Here is a 7,051-nt window from a genome sequence, read left to right as displayed (position 1 = left end):
AGTGTGAGGCCCCTCAGGAAGGTACAAGTAGAGACGCCCTGCGACCAGCAGGTGTACGGCCTGGAGCTCACTCCGAAGATACAGATGCAGTGAGACTCGGGACACCAGCACCCCAATGTCCACAGCAGACGTGTCCACAGTAGTCACATTGTGGGAGGAGCCTCGGTGCCCTCTGACTGATGATGGATAAAGAGGATAGGAAATAGATGATGGTCATAGAGAGAGGAATGGTACTCAGCTATCAAAGAGAAGGAAATCTTGCCATTTGCAATGACGTGGATAGAAGTAGAGGGATCATCTTAAGTGAAATAGGTCAGTCGGAAAAGAGAATGACCGTGTGGTGTCATTCATAGGTGGAATTAAAGAAGCAAAGCAGATGAACATCTGTGAAGGGAAGGAAAAACAAATAAGATGAAAACAGATGCAGGGAATACAGACTCTTACATATAGGAAACAAACTGATTGTCGCTGCAAGGGAGAGGACGAGGGAGGGGATAACAGGGGACCAGCATGAAGGAGGGCACATGATGTCACGAGGACTGCTGTTAGCTCCAACTGGTGAATCCCTGAATTCATCCTCTGATAGTATAATACGCTATACGTTAATTAATTGGCTTTAAATTAAATTAAGTTAAAAAATCAGTTGTATCAGAGCACGTTTCCTACTGGACTTTCTGTTCTGCTCCTTCAGCTTATGCTGGGACCACCCTCGTGGGTCTGGTTTGTTTACGTAGGCATCAGGCCTCGTCCATGGACCAGCCCTGGGCTAGAACTCACGGCCCCGAGATCAGGACCGGAGGAGAGGTCAAGAGTCAGATGCTTAACCAACAGAGCCAGGCGGAGTCCCGAAGACAACACTGCTTTATCCTTTGTCTCTGTGACATCGTTTGTTTTATTATTTTTTTTACATATTTTTTTTAATTTTTTAATTAACTTATAGTCAGAGAGAGAGGCAGAGACACAGGCAGAGGGAGAAGCAAGCTCCATGCACTGGGAGCCCGACGTGGAATTTGATCCCGGGTCTCCAGGTTCGCGCCCTGGGCAAAAGGCAGACGCCAAACTGCTGCGCCATCCAGGGATCCCTGTGACATCGTTTGAAATAGGAAAGTGCTGCGTCCCGCTCTGTCCTGCTTCTCCAATACTGATTTGCTCTCCGGGGTCATTTGTGGGGGCTGTTGGATGCTTTGGGTTTTTTTTTCCTATGTATAGGATCTGCCACCATGACTTGACAGGAATGACATTGAAATTGAGGGTGGCTTCAGGAACTGCGGACATTTTCACAAGATGAGGCTCCAAACCAAAGAGCCCAGGACGGCCTCCCAGAGCCTAGTGTGGCTCAGTGCACAAGTCTTGTGCTCCTTTGGTACAGTCTCATTATTTATTCTCTGTGATGCTCCTGAGAAGGGATTCACGTCCGTCATTTCCTTCCTGATTGCTCATTGTCTGGACACAGCAAGCCCCACAATAGAATAAAAACTGAGCCCAGGCCAAGGTCAGGAAGCCCCTATTAGAAAAGATCCACTGCCCTTGAAGGCCCCATATCAAAATGTAAACAGAACTTGAGGAATTCCTCCAGCCCTTCTGGAGGTCCCCGAGACCAGCCCTTAAAACTAAGCAAAAACCCACCTCGGGGTCCAATTCCCTGCTCCGCTGTGTCAGGTATACTTGGACAAAATATTGAGCTTGAAAATGGTCCCTCGTGTGTTTGGATTGGAATTGGCTTCTCGGTGGTTTCTCAGATTCGCAATCTTGGGCACAACAGTCTGAGATAAAAAAACAAAACCAAAAGAAGCTCGGACGCGGGCAGAGAGAAAGCAGGGTTCTGAGAGAAGTGGCGGAGACCCGGGGGCTTGGGGAATCTTCTATGGAGGACGTGCAGACTGGGGGGCGGAATGCTCAGCCCCAGAGCCAGAGGACCCAGAGACCCCACCCGCATACCGCCCATCAGTGTCGAGTCTCAGGGAGCAGCACAACACTGCCCACTCGAGGCCAGAAGTGCTGACGCCCACCCTGCCTCTGACCCCGCAGGTGCATCTCCCAGGCAGATGTGCACCTGACAATCAGCGCCATCGCCAAACACCAACCCTGCACAGACCACTCGCTGCCACCAAGGTGTCGGACCACAGAGGCTGCAGAGATTCAGCTCTGCCTGGTAAGTATGGTCTAGTTTCCTTTGTACTTTGTGCTTTATTGTCATTTATTTTCTTTGATTCTATTTTATAAATTGCCTTATTTTATTTTTATGTATGTACCTTATATATTTCTTATTTTTAGTTTCATGGTACTTTAATTTTGTTTCTTCTTTTGGGATTTAGAATCTTTTAACAACCAGGCCAAAATAATCTGGTGGTTTTTTTTGGGAGGGCAGTTTTTATTGTTTTTCTTTTTCTTCCTTCTTTCTTTTCTTGGAAAAAATAAAGAGATGGAGAAAATCGCCTCCATAAAATAACATGAGGTAGTACTCACAGCCAGGAAGTCCATCAATACAAATATATGATGTCTAACTACAGTTTAAAACAATGATTATAAAGATAGCATCTGGGCTGGAAAAAGAGCACAGAAGAAAACTAGAGAATCCCTTACTGTAGGAACAAAAGAACTAAAATCTAGTCAGGCCAATGTTAAAAATGCTATAACTGAGATGCAGTCCCAAGTGGAAGCCTTAAAAACAAGGAAGTTTATGGACCACAAACGCAGACTTGGAAACTCAGCCACTTATTAAAACAATAGCATTCATATCATGGGAGACTCAGAAGATGAAGAGAGTGAAAAGGTGGGCCTTGCTCAGCCATTAGAAATGACAAATAACCACCATATCCTTCAACGTGGATGGAACTGGAAGGTATTATGCTGAGTGAAGTAAGTTAATCAGATGAGAACAAATATTGTATGTTCTCATTCACTTGGGGGATATAGACAATAGTGAAAGGGAATATAAGGGAAGGGAGATGAAATGTGGGGGAAATATCAGAAAGGGAGACAGAACATAAAGACTCCTAAATCTGGGAAACGAACTAGGGGTGATGGAAGGGGAGGAGGGCGGGAGTGGGGGGTGAATGTGTGATGGGCACTGAGGGGGGCACTTGATGGGATGAGCACTGGGTGTTATTCTGTATGTTGGCAAATTGAACACCAATAAAAAGTAAATTTAGTATTAAGAAAAAAAAAAAGAAAGAAAGAAAGAAAGAAAGAAAGAAAGAAAGAAAGAAAGAAAGAAAGAAAGAAAGACAGGCACCTGGGTGGCTCAGTCTGTTAAGCTTCTGCCTTAGGGTCGGATCATGATCCAGGTCCAAGGAAGGCTCCCTGTTCAGCAGGGAACCTGCTTCTCCCTCTCCCTCTGCCCCTCTAGCACATGTTTTTCACTCCTCTCTCTCTCAAATAAATAAATAGCATCTTTGAAAAAGAAACAAACAAACCCAGAGGGAAAAGAAATCTCCCATGTAGAAGATTTTCAAACAATTTGTGCAGACATTACACCGTCAAGTAATAATATTAGTAGTAATAATAATAATAATCACTTTACTACAGAGAAATCTGACAAACACTACCTCAGCAAGATGATCAGATCGATACCAAGACTGATAAATCATGTTGATAGTATCTATCCTTTATATGATATAATGAAAATGGCAGTATATCTCTGTATATAATCCACAACAACAGTTCAGTCATGAGATAAACAACAGACATGTCCCAGCTGAGGGAAATTTTACAAAATACTCTACTTCTCAAAGTGTTCCAGTTCAACAACAACAAGGAAATGCTGAAAGACTGTAACAATCGAGAGGAGCCTAAGAAAACAGGAGGACAAATGGAATGTGATATGAGGTATGGTAACTTAGCAAAAACTAAGGAAATCTGAATAAAGTATGGTCTTTGGTTATTGGAAAAATTTTATTTATTTATTTATTTATTTTTATTTATGATAGGCACACAGTGAGAGAGAGAGAGGCAGAGACACAGGCAGAGGGAGAAGCAGGCTCCATGCACCGGGAGCCCGACGTGGGATTCGATCCCAGGTCTCCAGGATCGCGCCCTGGGCCAAAGGCAGGCGCTAAACCACTGCGCCACCCAGGGATCCCGGAAAAATTTTAATATTGATTCATTAGCTAATATTTGTACCGTATTGATATAAGATATCAATAATTGGAGAAATTGAGTGCAAGTGCATGAGAATTCTCTGTACTATATTCTCAATTTCCTTATAAAACTTTGTTTTCTTCTTAAGAAATAAGATTTAATTTGAAAATTGACTTAAATGAATCAGGCTCCCGTGTGAAGACATTTTAAAAATCGTTGAATTAACTTTTGCCTTATTCTTAAAGAGTTCCTTCGATGGGAACAAAGTAATAATTTTATATCAGAAGGAAAGAAAAACATTTATGAACATGTATAATGCCTCCTCAACCTGAAGCAGGAAAGATAATAAATAGCAAAAATCAGATAAAAATACTTCTATTATAATAGACACCATATTGCAAGTGCATTTAAAATTAGCAATGTATAACATTTATTTCCTTGACATTTGTCTTCCAAAGAGTTCACAGTGTTTCAGTGTCAGTTGAAACAGGGGAAGAATCTCAGGGAAGAATCCTTCACATAATAATAGGACCATTGGTACTAATGTCTCTCAATTATTTCCAAATCCATACAGATGCATTTCCTGATGAGTGACTGAGCTGTGAAGAAAGAGATGAGAAACCCTCATTCCTCTGAATTACTTGTGTCAGAATATTTTAACCATAGTACTACGGATAGTAAATTATCCTTATTAACAGGATATGTCTCAGATTGGAATCTGAGCAATCAGATGGGCAGAGAAAAAATGCTTAACTTGCTCAACTTCTAAAGACAAAGGAGAGCTTCTCTATGTACAAAGTCAGTTGTCAAGATAGCCTTAGGGAAAAAGAGTCTGCAGCATGGAATCCTGCTGCACAGCCGGGACGCCCGTGCCCCAGGTCGTCCTGATCCCAAATACCTGGGCCTGTCCCCCAACACATGCTGCCACGCTGAGGTCATTTGCAATTTCTCTCTTAGGAGCTCCAGGGAGAGAGGCATGAGCTAGATAGAACGGGACGGGATGTGTGGAGGCCGAGAACATTACGGCCATTCTACTTTAAGATCAGTATTAGCACAGGTCCAGCAATCCCAGGCCCCTGTGAAGAAGAGCTGAAATTTGCATTATTTCAGTTACTGGAAAAAAACAAAAGTTTACAGCTAATGTCTTAAAAGCCCCACAATAGAATAAAAACTGAGCCTAAGCCAAGGGCTGGAAGCCCCAATTAGAATGAGAAGAGAGCACAATGCCCTTGAAGGACCCATATCAAAATGTAAACAGAACTTGAGGAGTTGCTCCAGCCCTTCTGGAGGTTCCCGAGACAAGCCCTTAAATCTAAGCTAAAACCTTCCTTGGGGTCCAAGTCCCTGCTCCACTGTGTGGTGTATACCTGGAACCATGCTCGAGTTTTGAAATCAACCCTCGTGTCTTTGCATCCGTGTCTGCGCCTTAGTGGTTTCTCAGATTCGCAATCTTTGGCAAAACACCCCCATGACCCCTCCCCACCTGGACTGACCCCCTGTCCCCTCCCACCCAGGCTGACCCTCAGTCACCTCCCCACTGACAGCTGGGCACAGGCCCTCACACAGTTCCATGGGCATGGTGGGCACTCCAACTATCCCCAGCCTCCCAGGGGAAGGAAGGAGGGTTTGGCAGGACACACTCCCATGGTGACCCCAGGGCTCCCTGCCCAGGAGAGCACCTGGTGACAGGTCGGGGTCTGTGTTCCTGACGCCAGATCCTCCTCCCCAGTTTTCCCACTGGAAATGAAGGAGGAGGCCCTGGTCTCCTCCAGGGACATCACGCAGGTGGACCTGGACGTCAACAGGACGCTCAGCAGTCACATCATATTTTGGGACTACTACGGGGTAGGGTGAGGTTGAGGGGCCAGGGTGGATCAGGACCCATGGGCGGACCGGGGGATTCTGGGTAGGGAAAACGGGGCTTCTGAGGCAGGGGGCAAAACAGCAGCCAACGACACACCGCTCCATGGTAGGGTCTTGGGGATAACCTCTATGCCCACACCCCTGGGGCCACGGGGATGAGGAGGCCACTAGGATGGGGCCTCCAGGGCTTACCATGGGAGTTGAACCCCAAAGGGGAGAGGGACTGCCCCCTGAGAAGCAGGGGATGGGGTGGGGGACATGAGGGGCATGAACCGGACCTGGGGGCCAGGCGGCATGGCCGTGGAGCAGGGATTTGGACCCTGAGACTAAGAAGCGTAGCAGCTTTAAAGGGGCCAGTGGCCCATGGGATACACAGAAAGTTGCACAGTCGTGTCGGTCCACACGCAGGTGGCCGATTGAATTACACCTTACCCTATAGGATCCACTTGACCTGGCCTATTACTTTGGTCAGAATTGGCGTGCAGTTTTGGCAGGCACAAAGCAGGGTTACATTGTTATGAGCCGATTTCCGATTAGGTTGTGCCCAGCGGCTTGACTGGGTTGGGGCAGCGCCTTAATACATAAACAGGTTATGTGGGGGTCATAGGGGAGGTGGCAGGTGTATCACAAAATGGAATGAGTCCTGCTCTGCTTGTCCTTGGGTAGGGGCTTTTTGTTAAATTTCCTGGGTCCCACACTTGCAGCTCATTCACCTGGGCCACCCTCACCAGGTGGACTCAGTGTGCACACCTTGTGGTGCTGGATCTCACATCAGCGTGTAGAGGGCACCCTCCTCACCCTAGTGAGTAGGGGCTGGGTGAGCATGGGGCTCGGCATGAATGCCAGCCAGCATAGGGGACCGAGGAACCCCAGCCCCATCACCACCCCTACTCCCACACACAGGCTGCACCATGGCTCCCCGTAATGGGCACCCGGCGCCTCTGAAGATCCCCCCAGGGTGGCCCCAAGGTCCAGCTCCCTGCTGGAGAGGCATCGGGGAGAAGAGAAGCAGCTGGCTCTCAGCGGGAACCACTGCCAGACATGGGAATGTGGACGAGCCAGTCCTTCCAGCTCAGCTGACCTTCCAGTGGAAAGTCACTGCATGAGC

The sequence above is a fragment of the Canis lupus genome, chromosome 35, assembly GCF_048164855.1.
Source record: "Canis lupus baileyi chromosome 35, mCanLup2.hap1, whole genome shotgun sequence".
NCBI lineage: Eukaryota > Metazoa > Chordata > Mammalia > Carnivora > Canidae > Canis > Canis lupus.
This window is presented reverse-complemented; position numbering follows the sequence as displayed.